Source organism: Lasioglossum baleicum, chromosome 6 (assembly GCF_051020765.1).
Source record: "Lasioglossum baleicum chromosome 6, iyLasBale1, whole genome shotgun sequence".
Classification (NCBI taxonomy): Eukaryota; Metazoa; Arthropoda; class Insecta; order Hymenoptera; family Halictidae; genus Lasioglossum; species Lasioglossum baleicum.
The window spans coordinates 17950642-17978258 of NC_134934.1; positions in this window are offsets into that span (position 1 = coordinate 17950642).

Here is a 27617-nt window from a genome sequence, read left to right on the forward strand (position 1 = left end):
GAAGGTCATACAAAAAAGTTTATTTAATAAAAACAGATGCCCCTACTTATTTTAAACTAAACAAAGGAAAAGCCACCAAGATTCATCATTGGAGTCCTGAGATATTTAATTTTATGTAAACTAAAAAAATTATGGTTTTTTTGCAATTATCTGGAAATCAAGGCCGAAACAAAAAAAGAGATAGGGGTAAAAGTTGTTCCATTTGGGGTCCTCTACAGCTGGTTAACGTTTGGCCGTTTAAAAACGGATGACTCTGTACAAGAAGTAGTGAAAGCTGTAATTATGTATATGTATATGAAATAGGCTCAAAATATAGGAGTTCAAGTAAAAGAGGTACATTTTACAGCACATTTTAAACTTTTTTATTCAAACAAAGATTTTTGAAAATTCCTATAAGGTACGTAAAAAGATCAAGTTCAAATGTAGAAGACTCATATCAAATGTATAGAAGATCTGGCAACCCTATCGGAGGGTAACCTGTACCGGCTCAATAGACAGCGTCAGAAGAGAGTGAATTTTTCGGCGAAGTGTCAGCGAGTTGCCCGATGGTTGGCGGTGCGCGCCAGTCAAGGTGATCACGGTGAATCCGATCACGGGAGCAAAGACAAGCAGCATTCCTGCTGTATTACATCCACGGCGTAATATACAGTCCGTCGGCTTTTCTCAACGACAAAGGCTTACCGGACTGACAAAGGCGCACAGGAGGCCGGTATATTAGGACGGTATGCGATGCCCCTCTCCGTCACCACCCCCTCATATATAATAATGCGACCGCGGCCAACTCGGGCAAAGTCGGGCCCCTTCAGTCCTTGCGTCACTAGATGTCATCACCGGAGTCCGGCGCTGATTTACATCGCGCGGCCAGCAGGAATCTCCGGGCCTGAACGGGACGCAGCGGGCCCGATCCTTCGCGCATAAAATATGCGGCCGTCATATCGTTATGCCCCCGCGACGACATAACTGCGGGAGCTCGACAAAAGATCCACGTCTGCCGCGGGCCCCGCAGCTCCGTGATTTCTGACTTCGCAGGGTGCTCTCTTCAAGCACAAAGGTGGAAGCTTTTGTTTCTGCTCCGCAAAAGAGAGCCCGCGAGCCGACCACTGTCTTCCGAGAGATGGCTGCTGGCTGGGCACGTCTACAGTGGCTGCAGAAAGTATTGTTGCGAATTTCGACGCCGGAGTTTCATGAATTTTCGATTTTTAAACTTTCTTCGAGAAACGTCGCACAATAATTAACATGAGCTCGGCTTAAGGGGATAGAACAAATTGATTATCGAAATAAATGGAAAATAAAGGTCAAGGTTATGTTAATGACACTGTAAAAAATCGGAATTTTTAATTCACTACTTGTCCTTGGAACAATTCCCGCAAACATAGCACATTTTCAAACAAAATATTAAAAAATGAGTTATTCGTTTTTTTTTTAACGACCTTTTATCGATATATTGATGGTTGGATGAAAAATTATTGCCTCATTATTTTAGCAAAAAACGTCGCCTAACCTTTCCTCCACCATTAATCGAATTCCCCCAAGTTTAGTAACAAATTCGGACACCGTAATGCAAATAAAAATATAATTCAACAATGTAACGACATTTTCGATATTATTTTGTATAATTCTCCACCAATCAATGAGTAAAAATCGTCGTAAATGCGAGGTCACGAGGAATCAAATTCTGGAATATTTTTCCCATTCGGTCACTGTCCTGCCGAACGTATTCCCAACGATTAATGGCCTTTTAATTGACACAAATTAATTTACGATGCGTTAATCACCGAGCCCACCGTTCTGAGATGCCGGTACGGTTTTCATTGGCGAACGCAAACGATTGATTTATCGCTTATAAAGGGATTTTTATCGCGTTAATAGCATTACACTGTAATCGAAGGAAAAATGTATATGGAGTTGATTATTTCCTCTACTCACGAACTGTTTCTTGCGTGTTTCGCGTGATAGTTAAACCAACAGCGTTTCGTACCTTTCTTTATGATGCTTTCTTTCGTGTAATTCGCTCGACGTTATCAGCGCTTTTATGAGTTGAAATATTATTGCGTTAATGGGACACTCGGTTGAAAACTAAAACAGAAACTCTACTATAATTATATCAATCAGCAATCATTTCGCACACGAGGGAGGTTAGCTGCCACTAAAAATTTGAATCAACTCGAAAATCACCAATTTTCGAATCAATTTTCATACACAACTTTTGTTCAAACATTTTTTTTATCCCATCCCTTAAAATTGAATTATGGCATCCACCAAACAGTTCCAAAAATTTTTAGAAAATTTTGAACCCGGCAGACAAACCCGAAACTGACAAACTTCGTGTACAGTCAGTGAAAAGAGTATTCACTTCCTTCATCGCGACCAACAGCAATTTTTCAAAAACATTATCAGAAATCTTCCAACATCTAAAAAAAAAACTCGAGCTGCTGGATCCAATTTTGAAAAAGTTATTTTAGAGGGTGGACGGATACTTTTTACACTGACTGCAAGTAACATGTGACTCTTAGTAAACCACGGTTGAAGACGTTCTTTAAAAATGATTTGTACCAGAATTAAAAAAGGCTGTGAGTGCTATTTTTTCAAAAATTGTTTTTTCTACGAAAAAGGATGCAAGTTCCAACGCCAATGCAATGAAATAAGGCTAAAGGGTTTTCTGTTGATTACAAGGTTTAAATGAATTGTCATATTAGCACGTACAGCTGTTTCAATTTCAGTTTTCAATTTTAATGAACATATTCTAGTAAATGTCTACAAGGGAAAACATTCTCTATCGATCAGTCGAAACGATCCTAAAGACTTTTGTGGTAGTTACAAGGTTTAAATGAATTTTCATATTAGCACGTACAGCTGTTTCAATTTCAGTTTTCAATTTTAATGAACATATTCGAGTAAGTGTCTACAAGGAAAAACATTCTCTATCGATCAGTCGAAACGATCACAGGTATTACACAGTATTTCGATCGGAAGGAGAACGTGATTTGAGCTAAACGACACGAGAGAAGGATCCGCGTACAAATTGCTCGGGGCGACGCGTATTTCTCGTCGGATTTTATTCATACATACAACGGAGTATCCGTTGAATTCCCCGTGAGCTAAGAGTTCGTCCGTCTCACGAGTGATTCCAGCACAGAGCGCACGGCACACACGGGGCACACGAGCGCCTCGTTTTGCAATAGAATTGTCGCGGCGCGGCCGGGCTTTAACGAGTTAAAAAGGCGAATCTCGTTACGACTCGTATAAATGACGCTGACAAAAATGGCGGAGTCGCAATAAATTTATAGACCGAGCCGCTTCGTCTACCTCATACGGTCGCGGTCGTTAACGACTGCCTCCTTATGGGGGAGCCCGTTCTCATTACGAATGCAAACGGACTGCCGGTAATTTTCAATTGTTTCCTTGCGCAGACCTCGCAAAAACCGTCTCACCTTCGGAACGAGGAAAGCGAAACGGGATCGGAAGCCGTCGTCGCCGAGACGTGGAAGCGCACTCCTTCAGACGTTTTCGAGCTGAATCCTGCCTGCCGGTCTTCGCGACGGGTGCTCCGGAAATACGGTAAGCAAAATTAAATGGAAACTTTTTTTCAAATAATCATTATTTTTTTTGTGAATTTATTAATTCGGGTGCTCACGCTCAATTTCTTTTTACCACGTTTTTATCAGCATGCTTTCTTGTCTCTGTCGGTCAGTGCCACGTTTTTCGTTTTAAATATTACAAGTATTTACATAGGTATTCAAAATTCACAATCACAAATTTTCAGGACTACCTGTATGGGGTTAGGAAAAATTATTTTATACTTTTTAGTATAAAAACGTGGTATTTTTTCAAAATTTATTTTTATTTAAATAATTTTGAAACTTCTTTGACACTAAACCTACCACCACCGGTCAAAATTACCGTTTCTAGATTTTTTATTTTATAATTATTGAAATAATAAAAATGTGAGTAGGGCATGCATTACAATAGGAGCCGCACAAAGTCTACATAAAATCAATCTTGTCATTTTTATACAGAAACATGTTACTTTTAAGGCTCGGTAGGTTTAGTGTTAACATTTTCGTTGTTAAATATCAAAATTATTGTAGATTTTGTGTTCTTGAATCATCACAGATTAATTTACATTTGGGGAATACAAATATGCATTGAAACTATACAGCAAAACATCATTGAATATCGTAGAAAATTTTGGTTCTCGACATATGTATGGGTTAAGACCAGTGTTGGGCAAATTTTATTTTAAATAATATAAAAACGTGTGATTTTAATTGCAAATAATAACTAAACTTTTTATTGAAATAAAAGTAATTTAAATAATTCCAAAAGTGATCTATTTATTAATTCTTAATAATACGTAATAAAAAATACAAATAATAATTGAAATTGTATATTTGTAATTATCAATTAACTTTATTATTTTCATTTAGACTTGCTGAAATAATAAATAATTATTTTTGCTTGCGTTATTTGAATGATCAGTTATTCAAATAAATTTATTTATTGCCCAACACTGGATAAGACAGAGTCCCATAGGTTTCTACACTCACTTTGCCATGTGAGAAACGATTGATTTACATTAATATTTGCATTCTGAACACAATTTCGCAAATCCAAGATATTAACAAAAAGATATACTTAATATTTTGTCTAAAAACCTTTGATACAAAATATCAATGATCTCGAAACTGTAAATTTAGTACTTCAAACATAAACGAAGGTGTCGACGACACTAGCAGATATCTGTTTTCCATTAAAGTAGTTATTTTATTGAATAAACATTGATTTATGCTGGAGTCACATAAAGTTCCATGTAAAATTACGTTTCCACAAAATTTTCCAAGATCATTTTAAGGTCACAGTATGATACTTGAACTCGTCTCCATGTTAACAATAATCCTATGATATCCAAAACATATGTACATATGTTGCTGTCTGAAAAAGTCAGTGACCTTTACTTTGTTACGTGCAAAGCATTTTTTGAGACATAACACTAAACTTACCACGGTCACATGACCGCTTTAAATTTTACAATTGCCAAATTTATAGAAATTCATTAGTAGAAAATAATGCAATAAATTTCTTTATTTGCCATTTTTATAAGGTTACATTTGCCAGATACTCTTAACGCTTGGTAGCTTTACTGTCAAGAATATGCGAACATGTAGTCCACCAAGTACTGCTAAAATTTCTCTCAAAAATTTTTTAATCGTACCACCGGAAATACCTAAAATTAAAATGGCAGTACTTCCCCTTAGACCTAACAGTGTCTTAACCTAGCGCAACACAATCGCTAGGAGGTCAGACCCTCACCCTCCCCCGTGCCCAGCGCCGGGGTGGCTCAGAAAAAATTAGATTTCGCAACCGAGCGAGAGGACAGCAATAGCAGGTGAGCAATACTTCGTCGGCGGGTACATCGTCGATTTTTTTCGTCCGGAGTCGAAGGTGATAGAGGCGCCGCGACGAGGATTGAAAACTGGCCGGGGGCTGGTTGGCGTGTCGACGTGAGAGGGTGATGCGCGCGAAGAGGTGGGGTTTCCGAGGGGTGTGTGGGTGGGTTTCGGGGGTTGCAACCGAAAGGGGGTGGGTAGGGGGACGGCGGGGGACGGTTTTTTCCAATCAAGCAACCTGCTGAATTTGTTTTTTCCCCGAAACGTCGCTGCCGTTTCAAAGTTATTGATTGCCATCCAGCAGGGCACGGGCTGGGGATGAATTTCCGAGGGGGATGCAGGACGTTTCGGTATATGGGGGGCGGATAGGTACGAGCGGTGCTGTCGCTCGTTTCGTTCCGTTTCGTTTCGTTTCGCCTCGTCCCCGTTTCGGTACGTTACGTTACGTTTGCTCGGCCGTGCATCTCCTCGCGCAATATAGGGGCGGAATAATAATTACGGGAGCGGGTGCGCGCACGCTAGAGAGAGAGAGAGAGAGAGAGAGAGATAGAAAGAGAACGACCAGCTTCAGTGTGCAGTCCGGTTTCAATGATTGCGATTGACTGGGATCGCGGAGAGGGTGAAACGGTCGCAGCCCGCTTGCCCCGCCGATGACGAACCTGTTTCGGCCGATGTTCCCAATGACTTTAAAGGCGAAGTCGACGCTCCCGGCCGAATAGCTCCACGCAGGATCAGCCTCTAACCCTTAAAACACCGGCGGCAGAAAGTGATCGTTCCACCATTAATTTCCACGTGATCTTCGTGTCCTCATACAGTCGGGCACAAAAAGATAGAACGTTAATTTATTAGTTTTTATCAACCCTTATGTCAATGTGTTGCACTTTGTACTATTATACAACTATGCTATACTAATATTACTACAATAATTTTGCTATTTGTCAACAAATGTATCAAAGAATTAAAAGAAAACATTGAGTTTCGTCAATGTGACTCGGTACGCGGATGCCCACTCTTAATGTTTATTTTAGTTCTTTAATATTTTGGTTGGCAAATAGCAAAATTATTGTAGTAATATAGTATAGCATAGTTGTGTAATAGAGTATAAAGTGCAACAACATTGAATATCATAAAAAATGTTGGTTATCGTCGTAAAGGTTTAATAGATAACATATGTAAAATGAAATTTCGTATACTTACATTAATTAATTGTTTTACACTGCTGTTGTTTTTATGGTTCAGTTGGTGAAAATAAAGTGTCGTTCCGCATGAATTTATCTGGAAAAATCGAAATTACAAGACAAATTAATGAGACCACATGACAGAACATGAGGAATGAACAAAAAGAATTTCTATCTATTTTTTAGAGACTCCTTCATTTTTTATCACAGTATTCGGTTGGGCAGAGATTTGTCTAACTTTTCCATTGTTATTAATTGGCATCATGCATACAGAAGAGTGTGCAAGTTTCTCAATTAAATACAGCAATTGAGTAATATACTAACGAATAGTTTGTAAGAAGAATAGTTGCGAGTACAATATACTTGTACATTTTTATTGATTTTTGAATTTTTGTTAGTATTCATATTAGAAAACATGTTATTCGTATGATAATTTTTCTCGTTTGCTGATTCATTTGAAAAGGAATTCAACTATTAAAACACAACATTGTTTTCGCACTTTGCATGGAATGTTATTTTATCAGAAGTTTTTCAATATATCCAGCTGCCTCGGCAACACTTTTCATTTAGTTAGTTTTGAGCTGCAGTTGACGTGTATATTTCGTTTCATTATACTGTAGGACAGACATAAAACGAGGGAAATGAAGAAATTCTTCGCCGTGATGCCGACAACGCATCTCAAAATATACGACAGCTGGAATTATACTGAAATATAAAAGAATTTTTCCAAGAAGTTCGCGTTTAACCATAATAAAAGAAGACGCGGATAATTGTTAGTCAACGCAAGTAAAAAGTTTATTATAGAATAATAACTATTCAAATAAAGAAGAGAAGAAAAACAGAAGCAAATATTGTGGAATACAGTTGACACAGACTTCAAATGAAAAATTGACGATTGGTTGTTGCTGATATTATTATTAGATTTGTATAAATACCATATAAATTTTGAAACCACTGAAATGTAAATAAACATTTCTTGTATCAATTGAATGAAAGAGAAATAAGAATTAGGTCAATTTTATTTTTTCTCTATCCTTATTCGTTTGTGTGCAATTATTTTAATGCAAAAAGAACTTGCAGAATTTTCCGGAACATTTTGCAAATTAAAGATTGAAACAAACAACGACATATGTATTACCGTTTTTGTTATTTACAGAAAAATTTGTTGCAGCGTCTATCTCTAATTTGCCAAATGTCTTAATTTTTCGCTTTTAATATTTTATTTTATTATTTATAACATGACATTGCGGAATCATCTATTATTCTGTACCTAGTATCTGTGAAATCGTGATTGCTATAATTCATATTGACACATTCCAATACGATTGCCAAAAAGTCTTGCAACCATAAGAAACGATAATACTTCAAGAATGACACAATACATTGACCAGTCTTTCTAAAAGGTACCAAATGTCCGAAATAGGGACTTTCATATCCATGAAAGCCATAAATCTAAATGGTCAGTGCTACGAAGCTGCGAGAGAAAGTGTAGGATCCGGAAAACAGATGTTCCAAAGAGATGTAAATCTCCTTTTCAGACGTTTCTGCATTATTATGTCCAAGGATGGGACAGTGACAGCCTAAAAACATCTGCACGCCACTGTGCTGTATATTTTAAATTTCTCCACTAGTGGTGCGACCCAGAGTCGTCACTAAAAATTGCTGTACCATTATTCAAAATATTATTTACATTATTAAATATGTTAGTATCTAATCAATATACAATTATTAACACTGAACCTACCAATACTGGTCAAAATGACCGGCTCCAGGATTTTTATTTTACAATTAATATTAGAAAAATAATAAAACTGATTATATATAATATAAGAATAAGAAACGATTTTATAGATATCTTTAGTAGTGCACGTATTACAATAGGAGCCGCACATAGTAAAAATTGGTTTTTACAACTTTTTTAGCTGGGCCAATAACGAAAATTTAAAAGATGTGTTTGGTCAACTTGTATAAATTATGTACGCTTCGAAAATTTCTTTGAAATTGGTTCATTGGTTCACGAGTTATAAACTATAAACGATCAAAAGTGGTAAAAATCGCAATTTTACAAAATTTCCGGAATTTTTACCACTTTCGATCGTTTATAACTCGTAAACCAATCAACCAATTTCAATGAATTTTTCGAAGCGTATATAATTTATACAAGTCGACCAAACACATCAATTAAATCAATTAAATTTTCGTTATTGGCCCAGCTAAGGTTGTAAAAACCAATTTGTACTATTGTTTTCACAGTTCCTACCAAATACATTTTATCAACATATTTTTTAGACGTCATTTACTAAATTAAACTTCTAGCCTTATAGAGAAATTGAAGTCGATTGGTCCATTCATAAAAAAGTTATTCTGATTTGAAGTGTGTGATCGGTTTTGCTCCTAACTGTATATGTATGTATTTATATATTTATATTGTATTATATACATATATTTTATATATGCAATATACAATGTATATACAATATACAATAATGATGGTATATACGGTAATAGATAAATATATGTATATACACAAATATACACATTAACTTTTGACTTTATTTAGTTTCTACTATAACTGTCATCCACTTGAAACTGTTTCACTCAAAAAGCGCGTTTAATGGAATTACGAATCTGAACAAAATTGAAGTTATGATTTTTATTCTTATTGTTCACGAAGCATATGATTCGAGCGCCATTCCCGCAGACGCGGTATAAGCAATCTCCTTAATGGCCAGTATATTTTCCGCTCGGGAGTACGTCCGCCCACCGACTCTGGGAATACATATATGTATGTCGTTGTAACTCGTTTGATTTTATTAAATCTAATAAATTGTCGAGCTTAGAAATTCCGAAACATTTCACTTCACGGATCAATAATGTTATCGCGCGCCATTCAACAGACGATGAGAGACAAGCAACGTGAATTTTCTTCCCGAGCTATAATATTCCTAAAGAAAATTACGAAAAGCTCTTCTACTATCCTTTAAATGTTCGAGATAGATTTTTTAAAGTTTAAAACATCAACTATCAATACAGTGTATAAAAAATGATCGAAGACTGTCTTAAACAATGCTCGTGCCACTTATATTTTGTAAGCGAACAATGAATACTTTGTTATTAACAAAATGACCGTAACAAAGTATCAAGAGATTTACAAGAAAATCTTCTTTCTCCAATCATATTTTTGCATTTTACTCTGAATTGACTTCCGATGTTGAAAACAGTTTAAATAATTGTTATGCATTATGCTTGAAATTTATTTTGAAGTTTTCAGAAATAAATTGTTTGTTACTCTTTTAACTACATACAAAAATAAGTTGTTAATGTTAATACGATGATTAGTGGATCTTTATGCACAAAATAAAAATTATCCAAATCATCTGTAAAAACCGATGTTGAATAAAAAGTACTTTAATAAATTTTATCAAATCAAAAATAATATATCAATGTCTTTAAATTCGTCTGTCTTTGCAGATTTAAATTTATAAAATTCACAGTCTGGTAACAATAAAACTAACTATAAATCTGAATGTACGTCATCATAGACACATTTTACAAAAACACTGATGAATCGATTTTCGTACTTGAAGAACGCGCGTTTATAACAAAAACCGTATAAATCATTAAACTTTACCGAGGTCCGTCGTTCATTTTGTTTCGCATTTTAGAGCACCGATGGTCGCGGGAAATTCGCAGCAATTCCGCTATACATAATATAGTTTCGCCGAATACTTGGTCTCGCGTTTGAAAAAATGACTCTATTTAATAGGAATAGTTTCGAGTCGAATTGCTCAAATTTTACGTGCCCGTAAATGTCCTGGGTCGTAAAAAATCCCGGATCTTTTACTTCCGGTGCACTACTCGATCCCGGCGGAGAGGGTGAGCGATTGAAACACGTTGCGTGCACGTATGCGTCCGTTTCCGTAGTTACCCCGTACTAGTTTCAAGATTGCATTGGCTCACGTCTTATTACCCTCGTCATCTCCAATACACATACTCGAATGATTACAGGAGTATTGTGGATGAATGGAATTGGAATACCCTTTGCTAGGAGAACCGTCTTCGCTGTGAACCTAATTGCAGTCTGGATCAGGGCTCCATGATGGAATTCACGGTAACATTGCACGTAGGATTGCCAGATCTCCTATATTTGATATGAGTCTTCTATACAATGAACTTGATCTCCTATATCATATTTGAATAGCATATAATTTTCAAAAATCTTTGCTTGAATAAAAAAGTTTAAAATGTGCTGTGTACCTCTTTTACTTGAACTCCTATATTTTGAGCCTATGTATACATATAATTGCAGTTTTCACTGCTACTTCTATATTTGGTTAAAACATTTCTTCTCAAATACATAGACGCAGCTCATATAATAAAACTGGTCGAGTTTACAACATTTAGGATCTAACTTTTATAATAATTACCTATCCGTACCGAACTTGAATTTTTTTAGCTATTTATTTATATTAAGTAATGTATAGGTTGTTTTGAATTATAATTATCTTGCCATGACACAATCAAAATCCGACAATTTATCAAAATACATTAGTTGATCGCGCTTTGGAATCTGGTGGTGGATAATAAAACTTTTATAATAATTACCTACAGTGACCCCCCCCCCCCAATTAATACTCGGACGCTCTAACAAAGACGATAATTGTTTTAATATTGTATTGGGTTGGGGCAAATAAGTTCGTTCGGTTTTTTTACATTGGAATAAATCACAAAAACCGAACGAACTTAGTTGCCAACCCAATACTGTAGTACAATCGTGTAGATTTGAACTTTTTGTGGAAGCTGGAGCAATTAGTTTACTACAGGATGTGAAAAGAAATTTTTTCAAAAATTGCAATTGATTGGAATTGTAGAAGAAATACTAAAAGTTGCATTTTACAACTTTTTTATGCGGGCCTATATTGAAAATTTTTAAAATACGTTTTGTAGATCTGTGTCGATTAAACATATTCAGAAAATTTCGTCAAAATCGGTCGACGTTGCAACGAGCTACGAACGTTTAAAGATGATAAAAATTGGAGATTTTCACGATTTTCGGCCTCGAAAGTTTTTCCCGCATCAACCGATTTCGATGAAACTTTCACACTGCATATTTACAATACGTATTTAAAAAATTTTCAATATAGGTCCGCATAAAACAGTTGTAAAATGTAACTTGTATTTTCTCTACAATTCCGATCAATTGAAATTTTTGAAAAAAATTTCTTTTCACATCCTGTAGTATAGTAGTACAATATTTACAAAGTTATCGTCTTTTTTAGAGCGTCCAACTATTAATCCGAGTCACTGTACTTGTGCCACACTTGAATTTTTTAGGAGTTTATTTACTAAATAATGTAGAGTTTTGAAATTTCTCACTTTCTTTTTGTTGTCTGATTACTGTGACAGCACGTTAACAATACACTTCCGAAGCTGCAAAGTCTTGTACATTATACAATACAAATAATACGAATTTCACTAAAAACAACTCTTGTACTTCAAGACCCGCACTCTATCTTCCCCTTCCACGACGCGTCGAGCCACGTGACGCGTCCCATCCTTGCCGCATATGTCACAATGTCACGTGACTGGTCCGGTGCTGGCAGAGAGGTGGTAACTTGTTCCCCTGATCACGATAGTTATTCCAAAAGAAATTCTCATAAATGTTTTCACTGTCGTCACACTGCCATACCAATACCGAATGGATGAAAAATAAAATTCTTTTACCCGAATACACTTTTCATTCGGTGTCTTACATGTCTAACAGTTTTGTTGTGGGGTTATTCGTGTACCGCCACGAGCTCGCCACGTCGCGTCGCGTCGCGTCGGCCCGCACTCCCATAATTGGACGTTAACTTTGATCCAATTTAATACATAAAATGCGAATGTAACAATTACGGGAACGACGTGATAAAGTTGAAAAACGGCTGAGAAACTAGTGTAAATTTCCAGAGGCATTAGCCGATGCGGCGAACCGCTTCGGTGCGCGAATGAAGCAGAACGCGGAGGAACAGGAACGCGACTGTCTCTCGTTTACTGTCCGCGCGAGGCGTGCACCTTCGTTCCATTCACTGTTTCTCGAAATCAACATTGTCGACGGCCGTTTAATTGCACTCCACTTACAGCGGCGTAAATAAAATTCACCTTGGCCGTGGTGTCGCGCGGCGTCCCCGGCCCGTGTAAATATTAATTTCACGAGCTCGGGTCGTTATAAATAACGATAAATCGGGCCCGCTTGTACAAGTTGTCGTAATAAACGTCGCGATCCGGGCGCACAATGTGTAAAGTGCCGACTGTAAAGTTGAGCCCCGGCCCAGTGTCCATCGGCGAGGCCCGCTGCAAGTCTCGGGAGGTTATAACGCCGCTATAACCGTATACATTCCGCGACAATAATCGTTTTATGGTGGTCGGGGCAATATCGGCGGGTTCTACTGCCGCGGGAATTGATATCCTCCACCTACAACGGCCGTTTAACTTATGGCAAGTGGGCTTGGGAAGATCCAGCAGCACCGGACGAGTTCGAAAAACCGGAGGATCTACGGAAACAAAGTTTTCCTAACCAAACCCCCCCACCTCCACCCCCACCTCCTTCTCGTTCTTGTGCTCCACGATTTTCGTTTCTAGTTTTGCAGGCTAGTATTTCCCAGTATCTTGGCGAAACGTTTCAACGTCGTTGCTAAGTACCGTGAATAGCCGTGCGCGCTATGGCCCGCCATTATCCGCCACTCGTTTCATATTCTTCCTTTTTCTGGCCCTGGTCATTTCTAGAATGACGAGGTACTAGAATCACCATTGGAAGATCTACCAGGCACTAAACGCGACACTGATACGTGTATCACTTTATAATAGATAAATTTACTTATATGTATTACTGTTTTCTTGCTCATTTCCCAATGAGATTAAAATAATTTATACAATACGTAATTTGTACAATTCAACGAGAATGTATCAAACAAAATTGTTATTCTCTCTCTCATATTTTTATAATCTCATGAGGACTTGGAAAAGCATTCTACATATTCGCTAAGAATAAGTTACCATTTTACCACGTTTTTATTAGCTCGCTTTCTTGTCTGGTCTGTCTATTTGTTCGGTACAAATTTTGTAATTGATTTTAAACTAACTTCCCGATGAGCTAGAGACTTGAAATTTTAAACATAGCTCAGAACTGGATGACAAGCAATAATTTGATTACTCTTCTGCAGATTTACAATTCAGATTTGATACAATGTTGTATATTTGAAAACATTTGTCATTAAAAAGTCTTCTATCTACCGGTAGTTTTAGTGTTACTGTTTAACAGAAGTGATCATTCCAGACAATATGAAACAAATTTTCATTAAACATTTCTTCATTTGACTATTATACATATTATATGTTGATGATTTTGTTTCGTGGAGAAAATGGATACATTCGACTTGTATAGAGTTAGATTGCAATTCTCGAAGAAGGCATACATATGTATTTATACATAGATTTTATATTCAAACTCATTAAGTTGAATAGAAGAATAATTACTAGACTGTGGATCTTTATGCAAAATATGCATTGTCTGCATCGATTGCAAAATATACAAACTAAATTGAACGTTATCTCTTCCCTTAACGATTTTAATAGAGGAAAAATCATCCGGACCGTTTATTTTGAAACTGCTGTAAGTCTATTTATAAAAAAATGAGAATTTTCAATACACTGCCACATATAGAGCATAAATAAATAATAGTAATATCTTATGTGAAGTTTTTAACAATATATAAATATAATTGACGTTCAAAATAAAAAATACTACATACTCCTATTTTATTTCTTGTTTATTTCTTATAAACAAAATTGGACTAATACACAATTTATTTCAAGTGATATTTAACTTTTCTTAATTGAGATTAAATGATTTTTACAATTGACTAATTATGAAAATGGTGGAAGTCCATTTACAGCCCGTAAATAATATATTATTTTAGTTAAATTCGCCTAAAAGAAATTTATATAATCAAATTACATATTGATAAATTAGTAGAAACATTGCCAAAATTAATTTATATTTTTGAATTGACTAATATGCTAACCTTTAATTTTCTCGAAACAACGAAAAATGGACTTGCACCACTTTCAAAATATAAAAGATCCCTATTGACATCTTCAATTTTTAAAATTTTCCAACAATTTTAAATTTCGTCTACTTTCGCTATAAATGCATAAAGATCCACAGTCTAATAATTAAATTAGAAGTAGTCTTCCGATGTCGAAGGTTCTTTCCCATTCAATCATTTCCCAAGTATATTCTAAAGGTTTCCCAAACCGGAACCGTTTGACGTCGGAGTGCAAGTTCAAGGACAATTATCGACCCCCTATCACCCTCCCGTCCACGTGCCGGTACGATAAATCTTTTCGGAAGTCGCTGTTTCCTAGTGAAGACCGGAAGCTCCGTGTCAACGCGCTGTCAAAACACGAGGGCTGCTTGGTCACGTGCAACCCCTGACATTCGCGCCCTTTTTCTATACTTATAAATACGATCTATTGTACTTCCAGATATATACAAGCCCACGCGACTCGCATACGACACTGCCATTATTATTACCGTTCCCGTTCCTGTTCATCGCGAATTATGGAATAGGATTGCCCCGACGATTTATGCTCTTTCGATATTGCTATTTGATTGAACTGAAGTCGTACCAGGGAAATGGGTAATTATTCTGAATTTCTCACCGAATTCAATGACCTTCAAATATGTTGTTATGGGGCATTATTCCGAAAACAACTTTTTCCTATAAATTTCGAGATGTTTGCAGGAAACTGTCGCTGCCAGAGTCCGTTTTCTAATACAACATGACCTCACCCAGCGAGTTCAATGACCTCGAAATACGTTGTCAAGGTCAACATATGAACAACTTGCTCCTATATAAAATTAATATGAAATTTTATATATTTAATATTATTTGAGGCAGTAATATTATTTATAAGAATTTTACAATAGTTTTCTAACCTACAACACGCTCTAACCAGCAATTTCAATGACCTTGAAATATGACGTCAAAGTCATCACTAGACTGCGGATGTTTATGCAATTTTCAATTTTTGTAGATGCATTTTAAGACAGTGGAATAAAATAGAATCTTATTTTCCGTGGCAGTAGCCTTTTTGGATCCGATATAAATTAAAATCGTACTAAATTCTGTCATATTTTATATCCTAGCGTTTTTCGAAAATTTTCAAAAGCCATAATTGCATAAAAATCCGCACTCTAATCATCACTCTGAACAAGTTTTTCTTGTACGTACAATAAGCGTCCTATTTCAGCTTCTTGCAACATATTTCAAGGTCACTGAAAACGAGGGTAGCTCTCGATTTTTATAACAAATCTCCTGAGAACCAAGCATCCTGTTCCGAAAAGAAATAATTGCAAATGTCTGCGAAATTGTATTGATTTTTCGAGTACATAACTCATTTTTGCTATCAAAATTGCCACATAAACATGTTCTTTTCTATACATACACGTTAGTTTTTTTTAATTGCGTTACCTATTTCTGTAAAATCACCCCAAGCCCGAAAAGTTAAAAATCACCAGATTTAATTACTCTCCGAGATTACGGAGACACTAATGGCAGCGGTCTAGCATAAGTTACGTGGACTCTGTTCCAAAAGCGGAGCACATTCATCCGGTGCACGCAGAAAGGGAGAGACCGGAGAACTCTTGATCCGTGTAAAGCTTTTCCGAAAATTTGTGAAAGTCAGCCCCGAGTTCCGTCGTTTCAGCTGGCCCGACTGCGACGCGTGCACATCATAGATCAATAAGTCTCGTTCTCATTGTCGACTGGTCGTGGGCCGGCTTTACGGCCTCCTCTCTCAGGAAACGTTAACGACATCCGTGAAAGACGTATCGATCGTTACGTTCGAAGATATCGTAAATCACGAAAACCGACGGGAACGTACGTTTCCACATGCGGGAGAAGCGAATATGTGGTACAGAGAGATGGCTATTTACTCCATATGGAACGGAGAAATGGCCGCTTCAGCAAAATAAGTGCTATTTAAATACCTGTATTAACCCCACCTCCACTCCCCCCGCTCATGCACAAGCACAGTGAAACGAATATGGGCAGTCTAGCTCGAAGGAACTCGTAGATCATTTTCTGTCAGGGATGGAACTTTTTAGTAACTCTATTGTGAAGATGGACCATTGAACCTTTCTACAAAATGGTTTCATAGCAGTAGCTCCAATGAAAGCAGGCATTTTTTTGGCAAGCTCTAGTTCGAATAGAATTTATAAAATAAAAATTTTACTGTAACAGGGACAATTATTTTTTGGTCATTAATATTAATAAAATTTTCTAATTCTTCTTCTTTCTTTCTTTAACGTTGCATCGACTTCTTGGTCATTAGCGACGACTGTGTGTTTCGTTGGTTAGATTTCATCCCATCAGTCTGGGTTAGGTGTTTAATAAATGGTAATATAAAATGGCATAAAGTTCTGTATTATCTATGAAAATGAGGATGCCTAAGAAAATCCTTATCTGGTTTGAAGCAGTAAATAAATGCTAATAGTACCTGAGAAAATAAGTGTGTAAGCACAATAATATAAACTTGCGCATTTCTTGCATTTAAGACAGGGATGATTAGACAAAGTACAAAAATAAATAGACATTGAAATAATCGAAAGATCTGGTCATCCTATGATATTTAAAGATGATGAAAAGAAAAGACGCATTTTCATTCAACTTCGGGTCTTACAATTAACCTGGTCACAACTTTGATTTTGCATGAAGAGATCCGTAGTTGTGGAAGAATGGCGGCTTGAATTCCCCCGGAGGTCGAGGGCGGCGTCGGGCAAAAATTGGACGGGAAAAAACCTTGTGATCGCTAACTACGATAAAACGATCTGATGGTGACATCTGTGTCAATAAGGCGAATTCTCTCGGGGCTACATAGAAGCGGCAGGGAGGGTCCGCGAACGCGATTATCCTCATTCAATCATCGATTTTATTTGGTTAATAAAACGATTATCCCGGTTCTCGCACTCGACGAGAGCCTCTCTCGCTCCTGTCCTCTCTCCCTCCTCTCTCTCCAGGTCGAAACTGTTGTATAGTTCCCCCCCGGGGGCGTTCGACCAAAAATGTAATTTACATCCCTTTATGTCGCGAGATTGAAATATTTGCGAATTAATCCGCGCGACAGGATTATCGCCGACCATTATACGCAGTGCCCGCGCCGTTCTCTTTCACCACCCTCGCACCGCCGAAACGCTTCTAATGATTCTCCCTTTATTCGATTCAAAAATATCGGCCGTTACCCCGCTTCACGGAAGATTGGATTCAATTATTGCTGTCAGACCGGAGAGCCTTTTGCCCAAGGCCGTCGCGAGTTCTCGATTCAACGCGATTCCTTGGAGACGATCGCTTATCCTCTGTACTTCCATCATGTCTACGCCATTATCGACTCTCTTCTTCGTCACTTGTTCGAATATTCGTTCGCGATTACTTAGCTGGGAGTAGTAGAATCATTAAAAATCAATAAATCTAATTACTGACAGTGAAAAACATTAAAGAATTTAAATATACTACTATATTATTTTTAACCTATTAAACATATTCAACTAGAAATTGAATATTTATTTCACCCCTTTATTGCTTGTTGCAATTCAGGTAGACAGTTTTTATCGTGCATAAAGATTCGCAGTCTAATCATTAGAAGTATTCCTTTTCTTCTAGCGAGCTTCAGCTGCCTTGTCCAATATACGTGCAGTTCTTAAATGTAGTTCATTAAAATGAGTAGATGTGATTTAAAACATAAAAAATATTAGAGGAATTTAAAAATACGGTTGTATTATTTTCAACGTGTACTACACATATTTGAAAACAAAATGAACTTGTATTGCATTCCAGTTTGTTGCAATTCAGGTAGAACTGACTAGAAGTGACTCCTGCCTCGTAGAACAAACGCAGATACTTTTTATTTCGTATAAAGATCAGCACGATAGGTATCCGTATCGATCAATCTCTCCGAACAGCTTTTTTGCAGAGCGATTTCCCGAGCAGCGTAAGGAAACTTAATTTCCATCCAGCAATTTGAATCAAATCCGCCGCACTATCAAACGAAACAATCGCAAATTAAAGCGACGACGATTGAACGACCCCCGGGGGCTGCTCAGAGGTTGCTCCGGGAGACATTATGCGAAATCCCGGTTCGTTAAAGTGGCATACAATAATCGGCGCAGCGCCAATCCCGTCCACGGCGTTCAATTAATTCTCCGGGCAAAATTTGTCGCTCGTATTAAATCTCGGCTGGATTAAAGGCAATCTCGCTTCCGTCTTGTAGCCCTCTTGATTCTCGCGTATGCTTCGACCCGTCATTCGAGCCATCCTCGACGCCGAGCGCCGCCGCCGCCGCCCTCCGCAACTTTGCAAGATCCTCGAGCCGACGACGCACGAGATACGATGCAGTTTCGATTAAGAAACCGGAGCTATTAGCTCCAGACCCCCTCGAGACAATGACGAATGAGGTGATCATAGGGAATCGAGGTCCCCTTTTACAACTTACGAATTCCGGATGATTTTATTCGACGGATTAACTGGTAGCGTCGTTTTCCAAGCACCGCTGTTTGTGAGGGCTGATTTTTCGGAATTTCGAGGGCTTGCAAGACGGAGATCTCCATAACGTGAGACGTCGAGGTCGTTTCAGAGAGGGGGGAGAGGGTGTTCCTTTTATTTCATTTGAAATATCGATTTATTTTGCGTGCTTGGAAAATTTCGTTCATTTACAGGGTGACAAGAAATAACGGAGTTAATCATTTCTTATTATAATTCTGTCAAATTTACGAATTTTGAAAAACCAAATAATAACAACCATAACATGGACCTTTCGTATTCATATATGTATTTAAGAAGTTTCGAAATGGCCACCCTTTGCGCCGATACAGAAGCTCAAACGTGTCTTGAAATTTTCGGCTATGGGCCGCAGCTCTTCTGGAGTTATTCGGTCCCACTCCTGGTACAGAGATTTTTTCAATGACTCCAAATTTTTATGGGGCCGAGCACAGGCCCTGGCCTCCGATATCGACCACACGCTGTAGTTCATCAGGTTGAGATTCGGTGAGTACGGCGACCATTCCACAGATGTGATGAAACCTGGAAAACCCTGTATTTGTTATTGCTTTAAACCGAATGGTTTATCCCAGATAGGGGGAGAGGGGGAGAGATTTAGAAATCTGGAATATCTGGAAGGGCCAAAGATTACGGAATCCAAAACACAGCGAATAAGCAAAAGCATTCGGGTTGGGGGTCTCGCAGGAGGGAGGAGGGTGGCACGCGAGTGGCTTGTGCTGACGTCTCATGAAAAAGCCAAGTGACATGGCCGCGCTCGAGAAGGGTAAGCCAAGCCAACGATACGGGTGAGTGTAAATAAGGTAACCCCAGGTCTAGAGTTCATCACCCCACGCTCAACACATCAGGGTTGCGATCCTAGGTTAGCAGGGCTTGGCTTCTAGCAACGAAGAAGCGAGGACGCCGACTATGAGTCGGAGGGAGACGCGTGATTCGCAAATGGTAAGCAGAGGATGAAAGAATGCGATCGACTCTTGATCCATATACCGGGACACACGACATCATATAATAAATAACGTGAATGGATCTTTTTTCAAACTAGGCGTGGCGGGAGACCCTCGGTTGCGTGAATAGTCTGTTGACACGTACTGTGTTACAATTATAACTATGTAGACTGCAGATGTTATGCATGCAGAGTTGGGCAAAAATTTCAGACAAAGTGGGTTTTTTCCCCAAATGGGTTTTAAACCCACTTTATTCGAAAATTTTTGCCCAACTCTCTGTGTGCATGTATGAGAGAGATGTGTGTATGTAATTTAAAACAGTGAATAGTATTACACGAATTTAGAAAATGCTGTTATGTTATTATTTGTTGTTATATATAGTTTTAAACCCACTTTATTCAAAAATTTCATTTAAATAACATTTTTGCCCAACTCTGTATGCATGTATGAGAGAAATTTATAGATGTAATTTAAAACAGTGGTAGTATTAGAAGAATTTAAAAATGTTGTTATATTATTTTCAACTTATTTGAAGCAATTAGTATGTTGCATTTCAGGCAGAAAATTTTTTACGTCAATTGCGACAAACTAGAGTGAAATAGAAATTGATTTCCTTTCCTAATTGGTTTATTGGATTAGAGATATTAAGACAATATTTTTTAATTAGCATACTGTTTGTATTGTTTTGTGTTTCTGCTGCTCAGCTTTGTCTAAAATGAATTAAATCTGCAATTAGAATATATATACATGTATGCAGTAGTGCGTTCGCATTATAAATTGTTTATGTAGTTTGTTAATAAACATGGTCGATTATTTCCATTGTTTTTATTGTATTATCTTCGTTATGAAGCCAGTTACTCATGAGGAAGATAGTTAACAAATAGAACTCACGTTTTTAAAAGAATGATTTTTTTTTAATTCGATAGTTTTTTGTATTTATATATTGTTGCAAAGTTGCTAGAATTGATATGCAATGAATTCTCCAGTCTTCTATGTATATGGTTTCCGTAAAAACGTTCCAAAACTTCTGTTTTTTATACCTATTTTATATTTATTATTGTTCTAGAATTGATATGCAATATACCAAATTTAATGTTCACGAATTCTCGAGTTTTGTATGTAAGTATTGTTTTCGTAAAAATGGAAATTCGAAGTGCAACTTCTGTTTTCTATTTACTTTAGAAATTCTTAATAATTCGATTGTGCTTCCATCGATGCTCGTACGACTCTTTTTCATTATCATTAGTGACAAAACATGTTGTATACATATTTGTTGCATTACTAATCGTAACAATTCGTTTTTTGTATGATGTGGAGTGATAAATAATGTGAGTCTAATAGAGCTTTCGTTTGTTCTGCGATATAATAGCCTTATAAATACATTTGGCGGGCGATAACGCAATTAGCTAACTTCCTCGAATCTACTTAATTCGATTAAGATGTAATCTGATATAGAATATCTCGATCGGAGGAGTATTGACTCCATGTAGAAAACGAAGTGGTGGGAGGCTTCTATCGATCGAATCGCGAACTGATGGTCATTTTCAGTGAAACTGGGAATTAAGGGCAAGGTCAGTGAAGATAAAAGTCAGAATATACTTTTGACAAAATCTATCCTATTATGTTACTAAAAACCATTTGATTTATTCTGTCGGGAAGGTGTGCCATTATCACCGGGAAGCATTTATTCACCCCAATAGCGGTAAGTGTTTTATCAACCATCTAAAATCAAATTATGTTCCATCAATCATGAAACTGACTACAGATATGATACTGCTTGAAATAAGCATAACACCTTGTTGAACATATCGAATGAAAATTAAATTTCAAATGAAAAATTGTATTAATGTTACACACATGTACGTTCCTTCTACACATATGAATTAATTCATAGATTGTGTTTATTCTTTGAACATTTCTCAAGAAGTTTATGTATATTTTAAATACTGATGGACTGCTAGAGCATTTTCTACATACCGTCAATTTCACATTCTTTTAGCTAATTAAGACTTCTACTACACCTCGTTTTATTGTACGAGATTATTTTTAATTGCTCAAAGAAAAACAGGAGCAACTGTCAAATATTGTATGTATATTAAAAGCACGTGCTACAAAGAATACGAACAACTATAACTAAAAAAGTAAACTTATGTAATCTTATTGTCAAGATTAAATAATTATTACAATAATTATTACTAAACCTTACTCGGCACGAAAATTCGAGGAAAGAAATGATGCAACGTTCAATATTCTTTGCAATCCAGTTTTTTATTGTATCTGCTGACTTGTCTTAGTATTCATGATTTGACTGTAGCGAATTATGGTGGGTGAAAAATTGTTAATAGATATTAAATGACTAAGAATCGCGAATTCGACGCAATTTAGACAATTTAACCATTCTGCTTGTCAAGTTACCACGATGTAGAATGCACTCGTAACCGCAGTGCAACGAATCACGGTACGCACCGTGTCACCGATGCATTATTGCAAAACAGGAGAGAGGCGAAGTGGCAATCGTGCACATAACAAGGGTATAGCAGTGTTTCAATATCAAATAAAGTTACACAAATGTTTTACATTCCTTTACTTCCGGATGCGGAATCGAATGCAGAGATAATATGAATACGCACTAATATACATAAATTAAGTTATGTAATAATAATTAATACAATCCATGATTAATTAGAATTTTCATAAACACAATACCTGTTACTATTATTCACATCTTAAGTTGAAATACATACAGTAAGGAGTATAACTGATTCAACACACCTTCAATCAGAATAACATTTTTATCAATGGACCAAACGACTTCTATTTCTCTGTAAGGCTAGAAGAATTAGTTTAGTAAATGACGTCTAAAAAATATTTTTTGAAAAAATGCATTTGGTCGGAATTGCGAAAAAAAATAGTAAACAAGCCTCTAGCTCATCGGGAAGTTAGTTTAAAATCAATTGCAAAATTTGCCACCGAACAAACAAACAGACAAACAAGAAATCGAGCTAATAAAAACGTGGTAAAATTGATTTTGATGACTTCTTCAGCTGGGCCAATAACGAAAATTTAAAAGATGTGTTTGATCAACTCGTATAAATTACATATATACGTTCTGAGAATTTCATTCAAATTGGTTAATTGATTTACGAATCATAAACGATCAAAAATGGTAAAACTTGCCACTTTATAGTACACTACAAATACACTACAAACCACTTTTGATCGTTTATAACTCGTAAACCAATTAACTAATTTCAATAAAATTTTCAGAGCGTATACATATAATTTATACGAATAGACCAAACACATCTTTTAAATTTTCGTTATGCCCCCCCCCCCCAGCTAAAAAAGTAATAAAAATCAATTTTTACTATTCTTTTTCGCAATTCCGACCAAATGCATTTTTCCAAATATTTTTTAGACGTCATTTACTAAACTAATTCTTCTAGCCTTACAGAGAAATTGAAGTCGTTTGGTCCATTCATAAAAAAATTATTCTGATTTAGTGTTTTGAATCAGTTATGCTCGTTAGTGTACATATACGTTTTACTTATTGGTGGAAAAAGCGTCTTAACAATGAATTCGAGCTTTAAAATAAGATAATATCAATGTTTCTGTATTTTAATATCAAAATTCATATTAATATCAATAGTTGAGTGCAATGAAATGTTACCCATCAGTTTCTATAAAATTATAATTCAATTTTTATTGAGATATTCACGTTGCCTTTAAAACATGATGAATAATAAGTTTAATAAAAATGTTGTGATGTTAGTCAGCATATATGTATATTTCAAAGTTTGCCTTTTTTATCCAATTAGATGTAACCCCTTGAGCTAACTGCACTGAAAGATAAATTTTTATTGAACTACTTATGCTGCCTTTAAAATTTCAAATATGATGAGTAGTTCAGTAAAGATGTAATTACATATTCCTAAGAGCACGTTTTTTGAAAATGTTTTGTCTACTAGATGTAAATATAAGTCATAAGTAACCCCTTGTGCTAGCCGTAAAAGATTAAACCGAAAGCACTGTTGTCGGCGCGAGTGTGTTAAAACACGAATAAATGCGAAGGCCGAATAAGCGGACGAGACGGAAAAAAGGAGATGATGTCACCCTCTGCTGACCATATGTGTCTTTCCAAAAATAAGTAATGCTAATAGTAATTGATGGCCGCGTTAGTTGCGCCGTTTCCTAATTCGTGTCCTCCGTAAAATTTACCGAGCGTCCGATGCGATGGAAACGGCGCCACTCGAACAGCTGTCGCCGTTAAGGGTGAACATTGAGTTACAATAGACATCTGGTCATATCAAGTTGAGACGAATGAACACGCGATAAGCGTTTCAAGTGCTAAGGACTTGCACCGCCTTTTTTCTCTATTTCTGATAACACGTTATCGTTACGCGAACTCCAAGCTAGGATGACACTGGACAAAAAGGATAACATGTGTGTGTGTGTGTCATCGGTAGACTCTGGGTTTCTTATGCATTTATAACGAAAATTGGTTGGGAGAAAACAGTAAGAAAATTATTTCTACATAATGTGTTAGACCTTTTTTATCACAATAACGTTTATTTATATTATATGACCTTTTTATAATACATATAATGTGTATACATTCTACAAATATATTTCAATGTTTTATAAATATTATTAATTATGTTACGAATAAAGTGATATTTTTTTTTGTAGACATATATTCCTTCCACTGTTACATCTATAACAATTTTAATCATAAAATCCAAAATAACGAAATGTGACAGAATCAGATGGCATGTTTTGTGTAATAGATTATTGATTTTTAAGATTAGATTATTAATATAATAAAAAAATGAAATTAATAAATCATGCAAACTATTTTCATTTTTGATCATGTATTGAGTGAGACATACACAAATATAGCACAAAGTAGAAATAGAATCAGATTCTCGAAATTCCAAACTTCAGAATTTTCTAATTCTGTTTCTAAAATTTGTATACAATGCGTACGGTACTTATTTGAAGGGTAATTAGTATGTATTTGTTTTTAATGCAACCAAATCATTAAGGGATGAAATCAATGTTTATTTTACCCCAGCTTGTCACAACCAATACAGAACATTTTTATTTTGCATAAACATTTGATTCATTCTGCAGTGTAGTAATTAGTATGAAGAAATTATGGCCGTGAATGTCGGGTGAAAAAGCGGAGTAACTCCGTCCGAGATAATGTCATTAGCAACAACCATCATGATAATATCAGCAGCACTAGCGCCATCAAACAAATTCCAAAAACACCGGTTACAACTTTTCCGAGCCGCTCGGCAAACAGAGGCATTTGCATTATAACAATGCAGTCAGTGTCTATCAGGCGCACTATAATCATTACGCGGATCATTAAAATATCTCCGACACGAGTTGACCAACCAACCACCCCCATTAGGGTGCCACATTGTAATCAATACAATTGCTTTTTGTGCCGAGTTTAAATGCCGCGTACATGTACGGGACTCGACAAAATGTGATGGGAAAAATCAGCAACAGCTGATGTGAGTAAACGCTACCTGATATTTACTAGCACAAGAAAACCACTTATTTTCGTTCCGAACGAAATTCTTTCAACCTGAGCGGAATGATATATGCACTTTGAAAATAACAAACTTTACACGCTACTCGAGTAAAAACTCATTCATTTAGATACTGTACACATTTTTATTTCTGTACCATTGTCTCATAATTTCTGATATTTTTATTACCATGTTTATATTAGCTCGCCGAATTGTCGTTGTCGTTGTATGCGTCAAATCTTGTAATCGAATTTTAAACCACTTCCCGATGAGCTAAAGACTTGAAACTTTAAACATAGCTCAGAACTGGATGACAATGCAAGATTAAAAAATAAATTACGAAAAGAACTGTGCGTTCAGGAGAAAAAAAATTTTAATATTAACCGGTAGTACGTCATCGCGTTCAGCGATCCCCACTCCGCGCGCCAGCGCTCCCTACTCCTGGAGCGCCCACGAAGATTACTTCAATATAGTTTAGCGCTCCACGATTTTATTTATAGTCTAGAGATGTATAAAAAAAATTATTTTCTCCTTTTTAGTGCATTTTAATATAAGCTTGGTTTTTAAGAAGTTTTCTTTATATATTTTTTTATATTCAGGATTATGAAACATAGTCGAATTGAAGTGTGAAACGAAAATATAGGTGAATGTGAACTATTATTTTTTATGGACGTTTGAGGATTATAGAAATTTAAGTTTCACCTAGTTTTCTGTAAGAGAAAGAACATTATTAAACTACTGTATTAACACTACTAAAATTGTTTAAAATGGGGGATTATTCAATGAACTTGTTTTTTTATAGACATATATTTATAATGTTGTAAGTCTATTAAGATACTACAAGTCTTGTCCCTTTCATAAAATAATGGAAAATAATTTAGATAGTTATTAAAATAATTTTTTATTGTTCCATAATTTTAGTGTCAGTAATGAATAAGAATTCGAAGAAGAATTTTTCAAGAATGTTTTCATTATTCCTGCAACATATGATGGAATTTTAAACATTATTGAAATTAGTGTGAACATATGTAATAGAATATATGTCATTGTACATGGATGACAATTTTATTATGAAACTTGAGAATCATTTTTATTGCGATCTATTAAGCAATCAAAACTTATTTAGAATGTACAAGTTGTAAGAAAGTTGCAAAACTGATTGCTATTTTGAAAATGATTACTAAATAAGTTGCTTTGATTATGTATAGAACTTTCGTGGGCTCTGGCGTGGCAGTGAATCTACGAAATGATTTCTGTGATATTTTAGACGAAAGTAAAATAATACTTCGCGAATACCAGTCCGTACGTTCACGATCCACTGGTCGTATATTAACGTATTCAGATACACGTGTATCCGTCTATTCATGTATGTATGTATTCACCAGCGGATATTATACATCCCCATGAGAAGATGCGGGCGAATGACAACCATATGCATCGTGTTGAATTGATAATATCGAAATATGTGAATGTCGACGAGGCGAACTTATTTTCCGACTCTGGATTCTGGAGCCAGTCGCAATTCGAGGCAGCAGTGCTTTCAGCAAAAAAGCATAGGCACAAAACTCAAATGTCAAGTTCGTCTATGATCAAGGTATACATATATTTTATATAAAGCATTATAATTGCGGATCTTCAAACACAAGTCTGTACCGGTTGCAAAAGTGTAATAAGTTGAAAACAATAGATACATTGATGTTTTTAAACGCCCTTTCAAAAAAAAATACACGATGTATAAAATAAAAATTGGTAACATTGTTAATCTCTAGATACTGCGGATTTCATTTATTTATAAGTTGAGACAGTAGAAAGATTAAAAGAATTTGAGAACATGATCACATTTTTCGAGAGAGGGACATTTTGTTTCCTGTGTCCAGAAATGAATGCATCTTTATTTTGCATAAAAATGTGCAGTTTACTAATGCAAGTTTATTATTACAATTTTTTACAATCAACAAAATTTTACATGAAA